The sequence below is a fragment of the Oncorhynchus gorbuscha genome, linkage group LG01 (genome assembly GCF_021184085.1).
Source record: "Oncorhynchus gorbuscha isolate QuinsamMale2020 ecotype Even-year linkage group LG01, OgorEven_v1.0, whole genome shotgun sequence".
Taxonomy (NCBI): domain Eukaryota; kingdom Metazoa; phylum Chordata; class Actinopteri; order Salmoniformes; family Salmonidae; genus Oncorhynchus; species Oncorhynchus gorbuscha.
Window position 1 is genome coordinate 52,858,320 of NC_060173.1, and position 21,651 is coordinate 52,879,970.

General features: G+C 42.6%; 1 protein-coding gene across 1 annotated transcript in view; it reads right to left on the minus strand.

The window, feature by feature from the left end:
- Positions 1-21,374, minus strand: part of myo9ab (myosin IXAb) — a 238,292-nt gene extending 216,918 nt beyond the window's left edge. Inside the window, exon 1 of the mRNA XM_046356361.1 lies at positions 21,023-21,374. The gene's annotated coding sequence lies outside the window, so the exon portion shown is untranslated. The remainder of the gene's footprint in view (positions 1-21,022) is intronic.
- Positions 21,375-21,651: the final 277 nt, after the last annotated feature.

Below are 21,651 nucleotides of genomic sequence, written 5' to 3' on the forward strand. Positions count from 1 at the left end.
TCTGAACTGGTAACAGAGGGCACAGCAGTTAGTCCGAGGTGAGGTCACTTTGTCGAGCCAACAGGAAGTATTATTAAAGAGATGCTTCACATTGAAATACAGATAGATGTTTTACATTTCACCTCCTGATGATTATGATGACTGACAGTGTTAGAATTTAAAAAACAAGGCTTAAAAACATGCTCTGTCCCTTTTTTCTGAGGGTATGCTTTGATGTGAGAGAGGATGCCAACCCCCCAGTCCCTTCATGGCCACCTCACCCGCTCTTAAGATAACCTTTGGGTCGACTGGGAGCCCAAGGCTGGTTAGGAGACACCACTAAAGATATTATTATGTAATTGTGATGAACTGAGAGAATAGGGTAGCACTGTGATACATTAATAATATGCAGTCTTCCCTGCTCCTCTTTCCCTTCGTCTTTAACCTCTTGAAGCTAGGGGGCACTATTTTTACGTTTGGAAAAATAACTTTCCCAAAGTAAACGGCCTATTTCTCAGAATATGCATATAATTGACAGATTAGGATAGAAAACACTCAAAAGTTTCCAAAACTGTCAAAATATTGTCTGTGAGTATAACAGAACTGATATTGCAGGTGAAACCCTGAGGAAAATCCCATCAGCAAGTGCCTCTTATTTTGAAACCCTTATGTTCCTATGCATGCCTGTCCTCCATTTAAAGGGATATCAAGCAGATTCCTTTTTCTCTGGCTTCCCTAAGGTGTCAGTCTTTAGACATAGTTTCAGGCTTTTATTTTGAAAAATGAGTGTGAAAGATCACATTGTGTAAGTGGATAGGTGGGGGCTCTCAGAGTGAGTTTTTGCACTACAGAGTAAAGCGGCCATTGTTCCTCCTGCTGTTATTGACAGCGGGACACACTCGGTTGATATATTATCGAATATATATATTTTAAAAACTAGCTGAGGAATGATTATAAAAAACGTTTGACATGTTTCTGTGGACATATTGGAGACTATTTGGAATTTCCATCTGCGTTGTCGTGACCGCTATTTCCGGTGGATTTCTCAACATAACCAACAAACGTAGGTAAACGAGGTATTTTGGGTATAAAAATCATCTTTATGGAACAAAAGTAACAGTTGTTGTGTAACTGGGAGTCTCGTGAGTGAAAAAATCTGAAGATCAAAGGTAAACGGTTCATTTGATTGCTTTTCTGATTTTTGTGACCAAGCTTCCTGATGCTAAGTGTACATAATGCTATGCTAGGCTATCGGTAAACTTACACAAATGCTTGGATTGCTTTTGCTGTAAAGCATAATTTCTAAATCTGAGAAGACAGATGGATTAACAAAAGGCTAAACTGTGTCTTGCAATATTGCACTTGTGATTTCATGAATACGAATATTTTTTAGTAATATTATTTGACTGTTGCGCTATGCTATTCAGCGGTTGCTGACGAAAATGATCCCGCGACAGGGATGGGTAGCGTCAAGAAGTTAACACCTTCCTCACCACCTCTTTCTTCCTCTGTTTTTATAATGCACACCAGATGTGCATTGAAGTACAGATTTAACTTGTATTTATAATATTACAATGGTAATATTTATAATGCATGTATTATGTATTTATAACTCTTTGAAAAATGAACATCTTTCAATAAAGCATTTCACATTCTCTACTGGTTGAAACTAAGTCTCAATTGATTAAATATTTCTCCTATCCTGGTTGATCAGATTAATGCAGATTAAGGAAATTAGAGACATTTTAGAGATTTACATGATGCATTGTAAGTGTAGTGTATGGTTTTTGTATGAATTACAAATCAGCCCTTAACTAGTTAAATCATGTTTCTTGTATATTGCATATTTACAATGTGTACTATTGATGTCTCAGGACCAGGATTGGTGAACACTGTCGAAGTGTATAACTGTAATACATGCATGCACACACAGCATCATTCAAAGACTGGAATTTGATACTCCTGGTTTTGGGTAGAACCGCATCTTTATTTGCCAAGGTAGAGTACTTAATCAGTGAATATATTACATGTACAGGCTACAATGTGGGGATCTCACGCATGGTAATAACTACATGTATATTTGATGGTTGTTTCAGGAGTCGTCAAAATATTAAAACAACCAGAATTACAATTTCATACTCACGTCACAACACCCAGAAAGCTATCCAGCTAACGTAGGCTGGCTAATGTTAACTAGTCAGCTAGCGTGCTAAATCGCGATTTTTGTAAATGAAACTTTGACAAAAAAATATGCATAATCGTTTGTCTACACAGTAAACATATTCCTCTCAACTGTACATGTTTCTTTATGACGTTATAATGACTTACATTTGCTTCCATCCTAGTATTTTTGTCAGTCATCTTTGCTGAAGATCGTCTCCAGCCTTGGGTCACAGAGTCAAATTCATCCTGGGAACCACTCGATATGATTGGTCATCGCCTAGCAGTCGCCCGTGGTGATTTGCAAAAGGTTGGGAAATGTTGAGCTTTTTCCACTTCCTCCCACGCCATGTTCGCGCTGCCAATCGGTTCCCCGCCCTCTCCTCTTTCCTTCCATTGCAAATAAATGGGAATCGGTGTTTCGCCGCGCGGGGCATGACACGGGAAAGCAGATGAAGCGCACATCATTAAAACTGTACACCTTGCAATCAACATTTAATTGGGAAGGTTTTTTATTCAAATTTGGTGTCCGACTGCCAAGTCAAAGGGTCACAAATGTGAGTGTTTGTCACAGTTTTGAGTCCTAGCGTGCCTTGCAAAAGTATTCATCCCCCTTGGCATTTTTACTATTTTGTTGCACTACAATCTGTAATTTAATTTAATTTCATTTGGATTTCATGAAATGGACATACAAAAAAAAAGTCCAAATTGGTGAAATGAAAAACAAAAACTGAAAAGTGATGCGTGCATATGTATTCACCCACTTTGCTATGAAGCCCTTAAATAAGATCTGATGCAACCAATTACCTTCAGAAGTCTCAGAATTAGTTGAAGCCCACCTGTGTGCAATTTAAGCGTCACATGATCTCAGTATATATATATATATATATATATATATAAATAAATTACACACACACCTGTTCTGAAAGGCCCCAGAGTCTGCAACACAACTAAGGGGTGGGTTATATAAAATAACCGAAACTGTGAACATCCCACAGAGCAATATTAAATATATTATTATTAATGGAAAGAATATGGCATCACAACAAACCTGCCAAGAGAGGGCCACCCACCAAAACTTGCAGACCAGGCAAGGAGGGCATTAATCACAGAGGCAACAAAGAGACCAAAGATAACCCTGGAGGAGCTGCAAAAGCACCACAGCGGAGATTGGAGTATCTGTCCATAGGACCACTTTAAGCCGTAAACTCCACAGAGCTGGGCTTTACGGAAGAGTGTGGCCAGGAAAAAGATATTGCTTAAAGAAAAAAACAGGCAAACATATTTGGTGTTTGCCAAAAAGGCATGGGGGAGACTCCCCGAACATATGGAAGAAGGTCATCTGGTCAGATGAGACTAAAATTGAGATTTTTGGCCATCAAGGAAAACGCTATGTCTGGTGCAAACCCAACACCTCTCATCACCCTGAGAACACTATCCCCACAGTGAAGCTTGGTGGTGGCGGCATCATGTTGTGGGGATGTTTTGCCATCGGCAGGGACTGGGGAACTGGTCAGAATTGAAGGAATGATGGATGGCGCTAAATACAGGGAAAATCTTGAGGGAAACCCGTTTCAGTCTTCCAGAGATTTGAGACTGGGATGAAGGTTCACCTTCCAGCAGGACAATGACCCTAAGCATACTGCTAATGCAACACTTGAGTGGTTTAAGGGTAAACATTTAAATGTCTTGGAACCTACTCGCTGAGCATATTTATTTGAGAAAGTGATACACAAAAGTAAACCCTCAATAGTGAACAAAACAGCAATATGCTGGCTACTGTTGATAGCTTGCTTTTTTTCAGACTACAAAAAGACACCAAGCATTCATCTTAGCTAGCCTACTGTAGCCATGTCGATATATTTTGGGGAAAATTCAGGATACTTCAAGATTTTGACAATGAAGCCCTTTATCTACTTCCCCAGAGTCATGAATTAACTCATGGAGACCATTTTTATGTCTATAAATCCACTATGAAGGAAATTAAGAGGTAGTTTCACGAGCCAGTGCTAACTAGCGTTACGCAGTGACTGGAAGTCTGTTGTATCTACTAGCATGCTAGCAGTTACCATAGACTTCCAGTCTTGCGCTAACATTAGTTAGCAATTGCGCTAATGCTATTAAAAAGGGCTTCATTGCCAGAATCCTAAAGTATCACTTTAACTTCTTATGGCTGGGGGGCAGTATTGAGTAGCTTGGTTGAATAAGGTGCCAAGAGTAAACTGCCTGCTACTCAGGCTCAGTGGCTAAGATATGCATATTATCAGTAGATCTGGATAGACAATACTCTGAAGTTTCTAAAACTGTTTGAATGATGTCTGTGAGTATAACATAACTCATATGGCAGGCAAAAACCTGAGAAAAATTCCAACCAGGAAATGGGAAGTTCTGTTATACTCTCAGACATTATTCAAACAGTTTTTAGAAACTTCAGTGTTTTCTATCCAAATCTACTAATATGCATATTCTAGCTTTTATGGCTGAGTAGCAGGCAGGCAAGTTTAATTTGGGCACACATTTCATCCAATGCCCAATGCTGCCCTCTACCCTATGGAAGTTAACACAGTGTCCAAAGAAGGGCCAGAAGTATACAGAATGGTGTCGTCTGCGTAAAGGTGTATCAGAGAATCACCAGCAGAAAGAGCGACATCATTGATGTCTAGAGAGAAAAGAATCGGCCCGAGAATTGAACCCCGTGGCACCCCTATAGACTGCCAGAGGTCCTGACAACCGGCCCTCCGATTTGACACCGTGAACTCTGAGAAGTAGTTAGTGAACCAAGCGAGGCAGTCATTTGAGAAACTAAGGCTGTTGAGTCTGCCGATAAGAATGCAGTGATTGACAGAGTCGAAAGCCTTGGCCAGGGTGATGAAGATGGCTGAGAGAAAGCCAAGAATGTGCAAAACTGTCATTAAGGCAAAGAGTGGCTACTTCGAAGAATTTAAAATATATTTTGATTTTTTCAAACACTTTCTTTGGTGACTACATGATTCCATTTGTTATTTCATAGTTTTGATGTCTTCATTATTCTACAATGTAGAAAATAGTAAAAAATAATAAAAATCTTTGAATGAGTCGATGTCGCCAAACTTTTGACTGGTACTATGTGTGTGTGATATACACTGCTCAAAAAAATAAAGGGAACACTAAAATAACACATCCTAGATCTGAATGAATGAAATATTCTTATTAAATAATTTTTTCTTTACATAGTTGAATATGCTGACAACAAAATCACACACATTATCAATGGAAATCAAATTTATCAACCCATGGAGGTCTGGATTTGGAATCACACTCAAAATTAAAGTGGAAACCCACACTACAGGCTGATCCAACTTTGATGTAATGTCCTTAAAACAAGTCAAAATGAGGCTCAGTGGTGTGTGTGGCATCTACGTGCCTGTATGACCTCCCTACAACGCCTGGGCATGCTCCTGATGAGGTGGCAGATGGTCTCCTGAGGGATCTCCACCCAGACCTGGACTAAAGCAGCGAGACATGATGTCCCAGATGTGCCCAATTGGATTCAGGTCTGGGTAACGGGCAGGCCAGTCCATAGCATCAATGCCTTCCTCTTGCAGGAACTGCTGACACACTCCAGCCACATGAGGTCGAGCATTGTCTTGCATTAGGAGGAACCCAGGGCCACCGCACCAGCATATGGTCTCACAAGGGGTCTGAGGATCTCATCTCGGTACCTAATGGCAGTCCGGCTACCTCTGTGGCGAGCACATGGAGGGCTGTATGGCCCCCCCCAAAGAAATGCCACCCCACACCATGACTGACCCACCGCCAAACCGGTCATGCTGGAGGATGTTGCAGGCAGCAGAACATTCTCCACGGCGTCTCCAGACTCTGTCACATGTGCTCAGTGTGAACCTGCTTTCATCTGTGAAGAGCACAGGGCGCCAGTGGCGAATTTGCCAATCTTGGTGTTCTCTGGCAAATGAAAAACGTCCTGCACGGTGTTGGGCTGTAAGCACAACCCCCACCTGTGGACGTCGGGCCCTCATACCACCCTCATGGAGTCTGTTTCTGACCGTTTGAGCAGACACATGCACATTTCTGGCCTGCTGGAGGTCATTTTGCAGGGCTCTGGCAGTGCTCCTCCTGCTGCTGGGTTGTTGCCCTCCTACGACCTCCTCCACATCTCCTGATGTACTGGCCTCTCTCCTAGTAGCTCCTCCATGCTCTGGACACTATGCTGACAGACACAGCAAACCTTCTTGTCACAGCTCGCATTGATATACCATCCTAGATGAGCTGCACTACCTGAGCCACTTGTGTGGGTTGTAGACTCAGTCTCATGCTACCACTAGAGTGAAAGCACAGCCAGTATTCAGAAGTGACCAAAACATCAGCCAGGAAGCATAGGAACTGAGAAGTGGTCTGTGGTCTGTGGTCACCACCTGCAGAACCACTCCTTTATTGGGGGTGTCTTGCTTCCTAAGTGGACAGTTTGATTTCACAGAAGAGTAATTGACTTGGAGTTACATTGTGTTGTTTAAGTGTTCCCTTTTTTGAGCAGTGTATATACAGTGGGGCAAAAAAGTATTTAGTCAGCCACCAATTGTGCAAGTTCTCCCACTTAAAAAGATGAGGCCTGTAATTTTCATCATAGGTACACTTCAACTATTACAGACAAAATAAAAAAATGTAAATCCAGAAAATCACATTGTAGGAGTTAATGAATTAATTTAACAACCCTTGAATGAGTAGGTGTCCAAACCTTTGATTAAATCAGTAGACCTACAGTATCAGTCAAAGTGTTGACAATAGAGTAGTCAACTGCTCCTTTCTGTGTAACAAAGTCCATGTCTAATACTTGCTTCATTCTTCAATCAATCCTGTATTGCAGATAGCTGAGAAAATGCCTCTTCAAAAGAAGCATGAAGCCCATGGAAGTCTGCATATGTTTACAGGATTCATTAAAGACCCAATGTCATCAAAATGAAATTTTCCCTTGTTGTACAACAGATGATGAAACTAACACTGTAAAAACATTAGTTGCTGGTTGAAATAGAATCTAGCATTAGAATGTACCAGAGCCCAGCAAAATATTGCTTGTTCTGCAAAAAAGTCTTACCCCATGAGGGGAGCAAGCTGGGACCAACCCCCCAGCTAAATACTTTTTCTATTTGGCTGGCTACTCCAGGAAAACACTGAACAACCAGCCATCACAGCCACGAGCCAATCATCTGCCCCGCCACTGTGCACACCGGCCAATAGGACAGCTCTGTCTGGAGCTGGTGTAAACAATGAAGCTTTCATCAGCTCTATAGATTACACTCCCTTACTGCACTATCTCCCCACATTATTCAAAATAGACCCTGAAACACAGTCGCTTTGAGTGGAGAGATAGACGTATTCATTAAAATGTAACAGTCATACAGTTATATTCCATTGCCCATTTCGTGACACTCTTTGTGAAAGGAAGTAGAATGTACGGGCTGAGCGTATGAACATTATACACCTCTACCTCTTCATGCGGCACATTGGCATGAATTTACATATTACTATACATCTCTATGGTAACACTACAGACTAATTAGTGACCCATTTTACCATTCAGACCCAGGCTAAACATTGCAATAAAAGTATTTTGTAGAGCTCCTAGCGACAGCTCCTTCCTTCCCAGTAGCGGACAAGGTTGATGTACCATGTAACTTCGGAAATGGACAAGAATCTGTGGGTGAATGAATGGGAGTGAATTGTGTATTAAACAAACATGACACCGTGAAGGGCCTAAATAAATTTGCGAAGCGGTATTAAAAAGGGTACCCAAGACAGCCGTGACTGTGTGTGTGTGTGTGTGTGTGTGTGTGTGTGTGTGTGTGTGTGTGTGTGTGTGTGTGTGTGTGTGTGTGTGTGTGTGTGTGTGTGTGTGTGTGTGTGTGTGTGTGTGTGTGTGTGTGTGTGTGTGTGTGTGTGTGTGTGTGTGTGTGTGTGTGATGCCTGGAGCTCTGATCAGTGACAGATCACAGTGAGTGGGTATTCTGCCTTTGAACATCCCTCACATCAAATGATCTAGAACCACAGACAGAGAGCTTCATGGGAGACACATGGACACAGATGAGCTAGAGGAGTGTATGTGTGGAGGGGGTAAGTGTGTGTGTTTGTGTGTGGACGTACACTCTATAGTAAAAGAGAAACTACTGCACCACAAATCTTTAACTTGCACTTATACATTCCTCTTTGCATTGTGGAAGTAGGCCAAGTATGATAGAATCATGAAAGATAAACTTGACTGTTGACTGACAGCTTACCATGTAAGTGAATGGCTTTTCCATCACGTTTTCCATATGAAATGGGAAGTGCTGTTTCTAAGATGGAATCTTTCAAATGATAGAATAGTGGCCCTTTCAACAATGATACACATGACAATTCCTCTCTTAACTACTGTGTGAGGAGGAATTATTATGTTCTACCAATAACCTAGTATATTTATAGTCCAGTGTCCCAGAACCTCAACACTGCTCACACAAGTAGGACACCTGTAATAGGGAACAAAACAACTTTCACAGAACCTTGACTATACTTTCAGAGTCCCCTCAGCTGAGTGTAGAAGTAATGAGAGCAAGAGGAGATTAAGAAAGATGGGGGGGGGGGGAGTAGAGAGATAGAGAGGAGAGAGTGAGAAGGGGATGAGAGGGAGAGAAGTACAGAGAAAGAGCGAAAGTGGAACGAGAGAGGGGATGAGCGAGTAACAGTGTTACAGTTTGAGGCAGGGACAGAGAAATGAGAGAAAGGTCACTTGAGCTGTATGTTTGTATGTGTTTTACTATCCTTATGGGGACCAGAAGTCCTCACAAAGATAGTATAACAATATATTCTGACAATAGGGGCCATTTCAAGGAAAAGGGTTATTTTAGGCTTACCGTTAGGAGATAGGTAAAGGAAAATCAGATTTTAAAAAAGGAATCACCATTCCTAGTGCGCTAGGACAGCAGGGCTCCACATCAAGCTGTGGTGCCACACCCAGGCACTGGTCTGCATTGTGCCAGCTCGGTGACGCAGGCCTGGTGACTGACTGGCCACCGCCCTCCCACTGTCTGTCACACTGTTCCTCCAATACACTGCTAGAGAGACTGGGTTAGAGGGGTGTGTCTGTCGACAGCCACCACCCTTCTCTCGTTTGTCATTCGGCTACGGGGACAAACTGCCACCCCCTATGACTGTACTGTACCAGATCAGACTACCCACACTAGGTAGCCCAGCAGTTATAGCATTAGGCCAGAAACTGAAAGGTTACTAGCTCGAATCCCCGAACCTAATTTATTTTTTTTTTTTTGTTAAATTAATGTTGATGTGCCCTTGAGCAAGGCACTTAACCTTAATTGCTCCAGGGTCGCCATTGATAATGGCAGACCCTGGCTGTGATGCCAATCTCAGAAGGTGTCTCAGGAAGGGTTGGGATAAAAAAAAAAAGGAAATATGACAAATAAGCACCCACTGATGAATTATTTAATATTAAAAAACAGACTAACACAGACTGACCAACACTGGCCAGACAAGTAATGCAGAAAAATGACAGCACTTATTACAGACAGTGATTCAGCACTAACGGAAAATAAACAAGCATTAAAGAATGTTACCACCCTGTCAGCGTATGAACAGGCTTCACCACAAAACACTGAGAAATGTAAAATGATTGGTTGCCTTCAAAAAACACAAATGAAATGGTGCTACCTTTAAAAAAAAAGGGAAGATTGTGTTTGCCTTACATAAGTGCTGCGCTGGACGAGAACTGTCAATCCCACCAACAACTCTACCCATCAGCTAGCTACAGTGAGAGCAAAAATGCTAACATCAGCTTTAGCTGCCAAACTGACAGACTAAAGACCAAATAGACCACCTACAAATCAACTCCTCAGTGAATAAGCTGACCCTAAGAGTCACCCAATGAAAAAAGGAAGCTATATTAGTTTACCATTAGCATCTCTTAGCAGTCTTTCCAATCACATTGAATGGCTAGGCTAACTTCTTGTTGTTAGCATTACTTTAGCTTAGATAGCTCCCACTGCAGTCAATGGTAGACTGTGATTGTGTGTCACAATGGCCATTAAGCCCTATTGACTTTCTCCACATCCTCGTAGTCTCCTCCTGCCATTGTTCTTGTGTGTTATGGGGAGACTGCCGTCCAAACAAACGAGCTGCGATTTGGCTTCAAGCGACGCTAAGCCACCGACTCGAGGCCTAAACAGAATCAAAAGGAAGCTTCCTGAGTGGGTAAACATCAACAGGAGTTTATATGGCTGGATATACAAGGGGTGTACAGCACATTAGGAACGCCTGCACATTAGGAACGCCTGAATCCAGGTGAAAGCTGTGATCCTGTTATTGATGTCACTTGTCAAATCCACTTCAAATCAGTGTAGATGAAGGGGGGGGAGGGTTAAAGAATCGTTTTTAAGCCTTGAGACATGGATTGTATATGTGTGCCAGTCAGAGGGTGAATGTGCAAGACAAAAGATTGACGTGCCTGTGAACGGGGTCTAGTAGTAGGTGCCAGGCGCTCTGGTTTGTGTCAAGAACTGCAACGCTGCTGTTTTTTTTTAATGCTCAGCAGTTCTGTGTGTTTTAAAAATGGTCCACCACCTAAAGGATAACCAGCCAACTTGACAACTGTGGGAAGCATTGGAGTCAACATGGGCCAGCATCCCTGTGGAACGCTTGACACCTTGTAGTCCATGCCCTGACGATCTGAGGCTGTTCTGAGGGCAAAAGGGGGGACTCAATATCAGGAAGATGTTCCTATTGTTTGTACACACAGTGTAGAACGCTGCATCTACAGACCTCCATGGCATAGCCATCTATACTAGTAGGCCTATACCAGGGCTTACCAGCCTGCCCCCTTTTTCAAATTGTTGATTTAAATTGTTTATTGAGATAGCCTATAATGAAAAACACAACCAGCTTGATTTTGTTTAATGTGTTGTTTTGAAGGTAATTTCCTGCAATTCAACATAGTTAAGGCCCTTGGCATCTTTCAGGTAGGCTAAGTAATGATAATGCACTGCTCAACAAAATAAAAAAGGAACACTTAAACAACACAATGTAACTCCAAGTCAATCACACTTCTGTGAAATCAAAAACTGTCCACTTAGGAAGCAACACTGACTGACAATAAATGTCACATGCTGTTGTGCAAATGGAATAGACAACAGGTGGAAATTAAAGGCAATTAGCAAGACACCCCCAATAAAGGAGTGGTTCTGCAGGTGGTGACCACAGACCACATCACAGTTCCTATGCTTCATGGCTGATGTTTTGGTCACTTTTGAATGTTGGCGGTGCTTTCACTCTAGTGGTAGCATGAGACAGAGTCTACAACCCACACAAGTGGCTCAGGTAATGCAGCTCATCCAGGATGGTACATCAATGCGAGCTGCGGCAAAAGCTGCGGCAGAGCTGTGTCTGTCAGCGTAGTGTCCAGAGCATGGAGGCACTACCAGGAGACAGGCCAGTACATCAGGAGACGTGGAGGAGGCCGTAGGAGGGCAACAACCCAGCAGCAGGACCAATACCTCCGCCTTTGTGCAGGTGGAGCACTGCCAGAGCCCTGCAAAATGACCTCCAGCCGACCACAAATGTGCATGTGTCTGCTCAAACAGTCAGAAACAGACTCCATGAGGGTGGTATGAGGGCCCGACGTCCACAGATGGGGGTTGTGCTTACAGCCCAACACCGTGCAGGACGTTTTCATTTGCCAGAGAACACCAAGATTGGCAAATTCGCCACTGGCGCCCTGTGCTCTTCACAGATTAAAGCAGGTTCACACTGAGCACATGTGACAGACGTGACAGAGTCTGGAGACGCCGTGGAGAACGTTCTGCTGCCTGCAACATCCTCCAGCATGACCGGTTTGGCGGTGGGTCAGTCATGGTGTGGGGTGGCATTTCTTTGGGGGGCCGCACAGCCCTCCATGTGCTCGCCAGAGGTAGCCGGACTGCCATTAGGTACCGAGATAAGATCCTCAGACCCCTTATGAGAACATATTCTGGTGCGATTGGACCTGGGTTCCTCCTAATGCAAGACAATGCTAGACCTCATGTGGCTGGAGTGTGTCAGCAGTTCCTGCAAGAGGAAGCCATTGACGCTATGGACTGGCCCACCCGTTCCCCAGACCTGAATCCAATTGAGCACATCTGGGACATCATGTCTCGCTCCATCCACCAACGCCACGTTGCACCACAGACTGTCCAGGAGTTGGCGGATGCTTTAGTAAAATTTCCAGGTCTGGGAGGAGATCCCTCAGGAGATCATCCACTACCTCATCAGGAGCATGCCCAGGCGCTGTAGGGAGGTCACACACACTCAAGAGCCTCATTTTGACTTGTTTTAAGGACATTACATCAAAGTTGGATCAGCCTGTAGTGTGGTTTTCCACTAATTTTGAGTGTGACTCCAAATCCAGACCTCCATGGGTTGATAAATTTGATTTCCATTGATCATTTCTGTGTGATATTGTTGTCAGCACATTCAACTATGTAAAGAAAAAAGTATTTAACAAAAATATTTCATTCATTCAGATCTAAGATGTGTTATTTTAGTGTTCCCTTTATTTTTTTGAGCAGTGTATATGAGACAGTCCCTCTCTCTCCCCTCCTCCCCAGCTGCTGCCTGATGCCATAGACAGGCGCATACATAGCAAGACGGGCCTGGCACATGATAGCATAGGCAGAGGGGACATTGTTGTTTAACAGTATGCCTACCCGCTGTAAAAATAACAAATGGTTGATCTTCTTGCAACCATAACTCAGGTTAAATTATGAATACAAGTAGATTGTCTTCAGTGAATCTCTGCATCTGACAAGAAACAAGGGCCCCAATAAGAATCAGGCGAAGAATATGTCGAAATCAAACGGAATGCTGTCCTTTGTGCCAGTGACACTGTCCTTTCTCGCAAATGGAAAATCCTCTAATATCCTTGGAAAGCAACGATGGGAAACATATTTGTTTTCTTCTTCTTGAAATAGTGCTTTAAAAATGTTGCTTTGACTGCAACGTGGGCTAACTGACAAAATGAATTACAGAAAAATAAGGTTTTGTACATTCAATAAATCGCTTGGGCGGACGCATGTTTGATTCAATTCCTTTATGTTTTTCTACCTGTAAGCGAAATGTCATACAGTTATTGGACCAAATATGTTGGGCCAATTCAGAAAAATGTCTACATGGTCAAAAGCACAGGCTATACGTGCATCGTGATGCGACAAATCGCCACTCTCATCAACTATTGTGACTTGTCACATGAATTGTGGCTCGTGGGCCAGAAGGTTACTAGGATACAACTGCCGCCACCTCCGAGTTATATTGCCCTGTCGCTGGCTGAACGCGTAAATGACCCTTACCATAGTATATTCTCACATCCCTTGGCCATGTTAAGACAACGACAGTTCTATTTGAGATATCCCTCCATTGGGGTAGGCCTATAAATACACATTCGTATAAGATACATTTAGCTCTGGTGACAAGAGTAGGCCTATAGTATGAGAGGAACTTGTCCTGGTAATGTTTTATGCAACAAGCCTTGAATGTTGCAACTGGAAAGACTGCATGAGCCAAATGCAAAAGCAATGGGCATCAAGATATAGTGCCAACTGGAACGTAGTAAAGCAACCATAAATATGTTCACATTCCCTGCTCAATGTTATAAATATGGTGTAAACTGGGAATGCATGGGTGTGACCAGGGAGAAGTGAACAAATACATGTCCTAAGTCTGTGTTTCCCAATTCCAGTCATCAAGTAACCCCCAACAGCACACATTTCTGTTTCAGCCCTGCACAAAAACTCACTTGCTTATTCAGCTGATTCAAACAATCAAAGCTTGATGACGAGTTGGTTATTGGAATCAGGTGTGTAGTGCTAGGGCAAAAAACAAAATGTGCACCCAGGGGGGCAGAGTTTGGGAAACCCAATCCTAGGTGATGCTTTCAAATCAAAAACAAACGGCAAAAAAAAACATTTGTGAAGGACAAGCCTTTTTGCATCGATTGTCTGTGTGTTTCGTTTGGCGGAGCTGGATCAGTGGCTCACAGTCACAGGTGATAGTCATTGAGCTAATTAACACATGGCATTTAAAACCAGGGGTGTTGAGGGAAAATGTCTGCCACCGAGGTAAGCCACTGCTGTTGCGACAATGTGGTACTAGGCATTTGTTCCAAGATTTTTAAGTACACTGTCAAATCAATGTTTCAATTATTTTCTCCAAGGATTTTAATTTGCTTGCTTATGCAATCACCTGCATATAATGTTAAAGAAATACAGCAAACTCCAACATTTTGAATCATTCCCTGTCAGACTTAGCAGTGTTAGGTTGTCATTGTGCTTGCGAAACAATTGAAATTTGCGGTAAATATACTGAAAATATAAAAATGCAACATGTGACGTGTTGGTCCCATGTTTCATAAGCTAAAATTAAAGATCCTAGAAATGTTCCATACACAAAGCACATTTTGCTCAAATTTTGTGTACAAATATGTTCATATAAATGTTAATGAGCATTTCTCTTTTGCCGAGATAATCCAACCACTTGACAGGTGTGGCATACCAAGAAGCTGATTAAACATCACGATCATTACACAGGTGCACCTTGTGCTGGAGACAGAAGGTCACAAAAATGTGCAGTTTTGACACACGACACAATGCAACAGAGGTCTCAAATTGAGGGAGCGTGCAATGACCACATTTAGTCGACTGGTTTGTCAATAGATTGTTGGTCGACCACATTTTTTGGAGCCGAGCAGTAGCAAATATATACAGTACCAGTCAACAGTTGACACCACTACTCATTCAAGTTTTTTTAAATTATTTTCTATATTGTAGAATAATAGTGAAGACATCAAAACTATGAAATAACACATGGAATCATGTAACCAAAAACAGGTGTGCCTTGTTAAGTTATTTTTGTGGAATTTCTTTCCTGAATGCATTTGAGCCAATCAGTTGTGTTCTGACAAGGTATAATTGGCATACAGATTGGACCTATTTGGTAAAAGACCAAGTCCATATTATGTCAAGAACCGCTCAAATAAGCAAAGAGTAATAACAGTCAATTACTTTAAGCCATGAAGGAAAGTCAATCCGGAAAATTAAAAACTTTAAAAGTTTCTTAAAGTGCAGTCGCAAAAACCATCAACCGCTATGATGAAACTGGCTCTCACGAGGACCACCACAGGAAAGGAAGCCCCAGGGATACCTGTGCTGCAGAGAATAAGTTCAAGAGAGTTACCAGCCTCAGAAATTGCAGCCCAAAAAAATGCATCAGTGTTAAAGTAACAGACACATCTCACTGTTCAGAGGAGACTGCGTGGATCAGGACTAAATGGTCAAATTGCTGCAAAGAAAACTGCTAAAGGAAACCAATAAGAAGAGACTTGCTTGAGCCAAGAAACACGAGCAATGGACATTAGACCGGTGGAAATCTGTCCTTTGCAATTTCTGGTTCAAACCGCAGTGTCTTTGTGAGATGCAGAGTAGGTGAACAGATTATCTCTGCATGTGTGGTTCCCACTGGGAAGCATGGAGGAGGAGGTGGTGTGATGGTGCTTTGCTGGTGACATCGTTTGTGATTTATTTAGAATTCAAGGCACACTTAACCAGCATGGCTACCTCTGCATTCTGCAGCGATACGCCATCCCATCTGGTTTGCGCTTAGTGGGACTATCATTTCTTTTTCAACAGGACAATGATCCCAACACACCTCCAGGTTGTGTAAGGGTTATTTGACCAAGAAGGAGAGTGGTGGAGTGCTGCATCAGATGACCTGGCCTCCACAATCTTCCGACCTTAACCCAATTGAGATGGTTTGGGATGAGTTGGACCGCAGAGTGAAGGAAAAGCAGCCAACAAGTGCTCATCATGTGGGATCTCCTTCAAGACTATTGGAAAAGCATTCCTCATGAAACTGGTTGAGAGAATGCCAAGAGTGTGCAAAGCTGTCATCAAGGCAAAGTGGCTACTTAGACGATTTCCAATATAAGGAAAATGTTGATATATTTAACATTATTTAGGGTTACTACATGATTCCATAGTTTGTCTTCACTATTATTCTACAATGAAGGAAATAGCACAAATAAAGAAAAACCCTTCGGTTTGTCCAAACTTTGACTGGTACTGTGTTGAACACAGTTGAAGTTGGAAGTTTACATACACCTTAGCCAACTAGATTTAAACTCAGTTTTTCCACAATTACTGACATTTAATCCCAGTAAAAATTCCCTGTATTAGGTAAGATCACCACTTTATTTTAAGAAGGTGAAATGTCAGAATAATAGTAGACAGAATGATTTATTTCAGCTTTTCTTTCTTTCATCACATTCCCGGTAGGTTAGAAGTTTATATACACTCAACTAGTATTTGTTAGCATTTCCTTTAAATTGTAAAATGTTTTGGGTAGCCTTCCACAAGCTTCCCACAATAAGTTGGGTCAATTTTGGCCCATTCCTCCTAACAGACATGGTGTAACTGAGTCAGGTTTGTAGGCCTCCTTCCTTGCATAAGTTCTGCCCAAAAATGTTAAATAGGTTTGAGGTCAGGGCTTTGTTATGGCCACTCCAATACCCCGATTGTTGTCCTTAAGCCATTTTGCCACAACTTTGGAAGTATGCTTGGGGTCATTGTCCACTTGGAAGACCCATTTGCAACAAAGCTTTAGCTTCCTGACTGATGTCTTGAGATGTTGCTTCAATATATCCACATACTTTTCCTGCCTCATGATGCCATCTATTTTGTGAAGTGCACCAGTCCTCCTGCAGCAAAGCACTCCCACAACATGATGATGCCACCATGTGCTTTACGTTTGGGATGGTGTTCTTCGGCTTGCAAGCCTCCCCCTTTATCATCCTAACATAACGATTGGCCATTATGGCCAAACAGTTATATTTTTGTTTCATCAGACCAGAGGACATTTCTCCAAAAAGTACCATCTTTCTCCCCAAGTGCATTTGCAAAGCATAGTCTGGCTTTTTTTATGGCTGTTTTTGAGCAGTTGCTTCTTCCTTGCTGAGCTGCCTTTCAGGTTATGTCGATATAGGACTCGTTTTACTGAGGATATAGATACTTTTTTACCCGTTTCCTCCAGCATCTTCACAAGGTCCTTTGCTGTTGTTCTGGGATTGATTTGCACTTTTTGCACAAAACTACGTTCATCTGTAGAAGACAACGTGTCTCTCCTGAGCGGTATGATGGATACGTGGTCCCATGGTGTTTATACTTGCGTACTATTGTTTGTACAGAAGAATGTGGTACCTTCAGGCGTTTAGAAATTGCTCCCAAGGATGAACCAGACTTGTGGTCTACGGTTTCTTTTGAATTTCTCATGATGTCAAGCAAAGAAGCATGGAGTTTGAAGGTAGGCCTTGAAATACATTCACAGGTACACCTCCAATTGACAGAAGCTTCTAAAGCCATGACATCATTTTCTGGAATTTTCAAGCTGTTTAAAGGCACAGTCAACTTAGTGTATGTAAACTTCTGACCCACTGGAATTGTGATACAGTGCCTTGGTGGAATAATCTGTCTGTAAACAATTGTTCAAAAAAATGCTTGTGTGTGTCATGCACAAAGTAGATGTCCAAACCGACTTGCCAAAACTAGAGTTTGTTAACAATTAACTTGTGAAGTGTTTGAAAAACAAGTTAATGACTCCAACCTAAGTGTATGTAAACCTCCGACTTCAACTGTATATATACACACACACACAGCAAAAAAATAAATGTCCTCTCACTGTCAACTGCGTATTGTCAGCAAACTTAATTAACATGTGTAAATATTTGTATGAACATAACCAGATTCAACATATGAGACAAACTGAACAAGTTCCACAGACATGTTACTAACACAAATGGAATAATGTGTCCATGAACAAAGGGGGGATCAAAATCAAAAGTAACAGTCAGTATCTGGTGTGGCCACAAGCTGCATTAAGTACTGCAGTGCATCTCCTCCTCATGGACTGCACCAGATTTGCCCGTTCTTGCTGTGAGATGTTACCCCACTCTTCCACCAAGGCACCTGCAAGTTCCCGTACATTTCTGGGGGGGAATAGCCCTCATCCTCCGATCCAACAGGTCCCAGACGTGCTCAATGGGATTGAGATCCGGGCTCTTCGCTGGCCATGGCAGAACACTAACATTCCTGTCTTGCAGGAAATCACGCACAGAACGAGCAGTATGGCTGGTGGCATTGTCATGAGGGTCATGTCAGGATAAGCCTGCAGGACAGGTACCACAAGATGGAGGAGGATGTCTTCCCTGTAGCGCACAGTGTTGAGATTGCCTGCAATGACAACAAGCTCAGTCCGATTATGCTGTGACACACCGCCCCAGACCATGACGGACCCTCCACCTCAATCCCGCTCCAGAGTACAGGCCTCGGTGTAAAGCTCATTCCTTTGACGATAAATGCGAATCTGACCATCACCCCTGGTGAGACAAAACCGCGACTCGTCAGTGAAGAGCATTTTTTGCCAGTCCTGTCTGGTCCAGCAACGGTGGGTTTGTGCCCATAGGCGACGTTGTTGCCGGTGATGTCTGGTGGAAACAGGCCTTCTATGCATACCTGATTATGCATAGACGTAGGCCTCGGCTACCTGGCCTGCATCCAAATGTAGGGCTGTAAATGTGCCCAGTTTTGGATCTGATAGTATTTCTGATTGTCTTAACACACCACCACTGTGGAGCTTCTCAAAGTATTTTTTTCTTCACCTCAAACAGAAAGTAAACAAAGTCTGTTTTTACATCCATTGAGGATGACAATAGTTCCTCAACGTAGCCTATTTGAAAAATCTTTCCAGCTCTTTCAATAACCACTTGGTGTGAAAGGGGGGAAAAAAATGTAATACTCTGATCCGGTGGAAACGTCACAAAATAGGCGTACCTGACTACTTATTTTCCCTTTGCTCAAATAGCCTACAGCGGTGTCTGTCCGGAGATCAATGGCGCTGGAAACTGAGGGCGCAGAATATTTTATACAATTTTGCAAGTGTAAGCTTCAGGCAGGACCAAGTTTATAGTTGATACAATGTTTCAAGTTCCTCGCAGACAGGCCATGCGTAGCCAATGTGATTTATCGGATATTTATTATCAGGATATTTTCTACCTGCAGGCTTCAATGTTTTTTTATTTGTTGGCTTTATGTAGGCTATTTTTACATAGTTGCTAATGGCAATAGGAGTCACTTTTGGAATTTTGAGAAGAGTATTATAAAAGAATCTGTTCCACGAAAATGTTCATATGACAATCATAACTGGCATGCAGATCAGTATAAATGTTAAGATAAATTGGCACTTCAAATGGAAAAGGTTGCCGACCCCTGGTGTAGCCTATTACCGACAACTTCAGGAGCTTAAAATGGCATAATCTGCCAAGGCCAGCAGCTGCTGGAGGAGGGGGAAGTGGGGGAATGGGAACAGGTTTTTTAATTCTGGTGAGGCGATCTTGATCTCTGGCTCCCTCGAGTCATTGGTGTGCCTTAATTATTTAATCACAGTGTGCTAAAAGCATCAGACAAGCTCAGTAGCCTACATCTGGTTGATTTTATTAACACATAGGGTGTGTCTATTTCGGGAAACAGATGTGTTAAAAAATGTTGACTAATAGGTCGAAAGAACAGACTACTCTCGACCAACCAAGATCATTTTTCCTAGTGTAGATACAGTTGCATGCAACCTTTGTTAGGATGTCACCTCTCCACCCAATAACAACTTTAGCCTGTCTTCCCTGCTGAGAATAACATCACTGTGGTATTTCATGAGGATTGACCAAGGCCCATTGCGACTCATGACATGGGCTTTGAGAGGACTGTTACTCAATGTCAGCAAATTAAGAGTTGTTGAGGAATGTGGGTCTCTATGCCCATGTCTTCCGTCACTATGAGACATTGACACAGTATAGAGCGGAATACGAACTAGGACTAAGGTACCATATTCCCTATAGAGGTAGGCCAAGTTTGGAGATCTCCTTCTGCAGTCACCTATTGCGCTCTTTGCTGAATAGCTTGATGGTTTTCCCCTTTAAGGCTCCTTGGGGGTTCAGGTTAATATTTTAAAAAATGTTAAACTAACCCATGTGCTTTGTAGAGTATGGACATGGTTCCTTACAATAAAATGGCATGATGCTAGATTATAGTTACTATAGATAATTAATACATTGTTGCTCTGGAAAGTGCCGTTTCCACCTCATCAAAACGCTTATGATGCCCATCCTGCAAGCATCTCCATACACCAAACGCAACCTCACTGAATAAGCCCTGTTGACCAGTGGCAAATAACGCAGTGGCTACATGTGTAACAATACAAGTCAGAGAGTAATTACACCCCCACTCCCCGCGACATGGAACGCTACTAGTCAGATACAAAGTAACTCAACCAAATGCGTCACGTTCACTGTTGCTTGTCCATTGAGAATGTGACAATGTCTTATTATAACGTTACACGTTTGATAGGTGGGGTCAACAAATCTAACCGACCTAGTACCTAACAGTTTGGGGAAAATGTGTTTACGTGTCTGTTTGAAAACCGCATCCATGACATTATCAAAGGCAGAGGGGTGAAAATGATGCTTCTTCGAGCCTGAGCTAGTAGTCTTCGACCACACAAAGCAAACCTAAAGATAACCTGAATGTTGTCACGTTATTTTCTCAACGTAACAACGTTACTACCCGTTCAAGCGTCTGTGTGTTGGAATTGAACGGCCACGATAGATGTGCCATTCAACGCTATGCAGCTAGACAGCAGCTTGCAAGAGCGATTTGACATTCGACTTGATGTCAATAGCCTTGCACAGGGACAGTTAGGTAGATTTGGCGCTTGCCATTGACTATATAATCTATGCCCTCGTATGTAAAGTGTGAGTAACGTTATCAAACGGGTTTACCTCCACTGTTGCTTGAATCCACTCCTGTAGTCCAGCTCCCGATACAACCGTTTCTAATGAGGAAGGAGTGCGTTCCGTCTGCTTACAAATACAGTACTGCACTCAAACCCATACTAATTCCCTTTCCACGAATGCCAATGTGACTGCTTTCCAATCGGCACCCCTGGTTAGCTCCTTCAATGTAAATCTTACTCCGTTCAGGTGTCAACTAGTAGATCATCCAAATTTCCTTTCTTTTTTTTCTCCAGAATATTGCGTATTTGACAGCTCTGTGTCACGTCACCAGCCAACAGCTTGGTCTTTTTCGTGTTAATAGGTGTAAACTTCTGAGCGAGCGACCTCTATTTTATCATTTCATTGTATCGTATTATGGGAGGTAGCCTACAGTTTGGTGGGAGGGAGTTGTGCTGGGAATGGGCGTCAACGAGGGAGGGGTCTCCAGAGTAATACAACATGAAGATAGGCTGCTGTATCATATACATTCTGAAAATTAAGAGTAAGCTTTCTGCTTTTGCTGTAGCCTATAGTATCCCAGGCATGCGATATGACTAGATAGTTTATTAGGTACACTCATCTAGTACCAGGTCAGACCCCACTTCGCCTCCAGAACAGCCTGAAGTCTTAGGGGC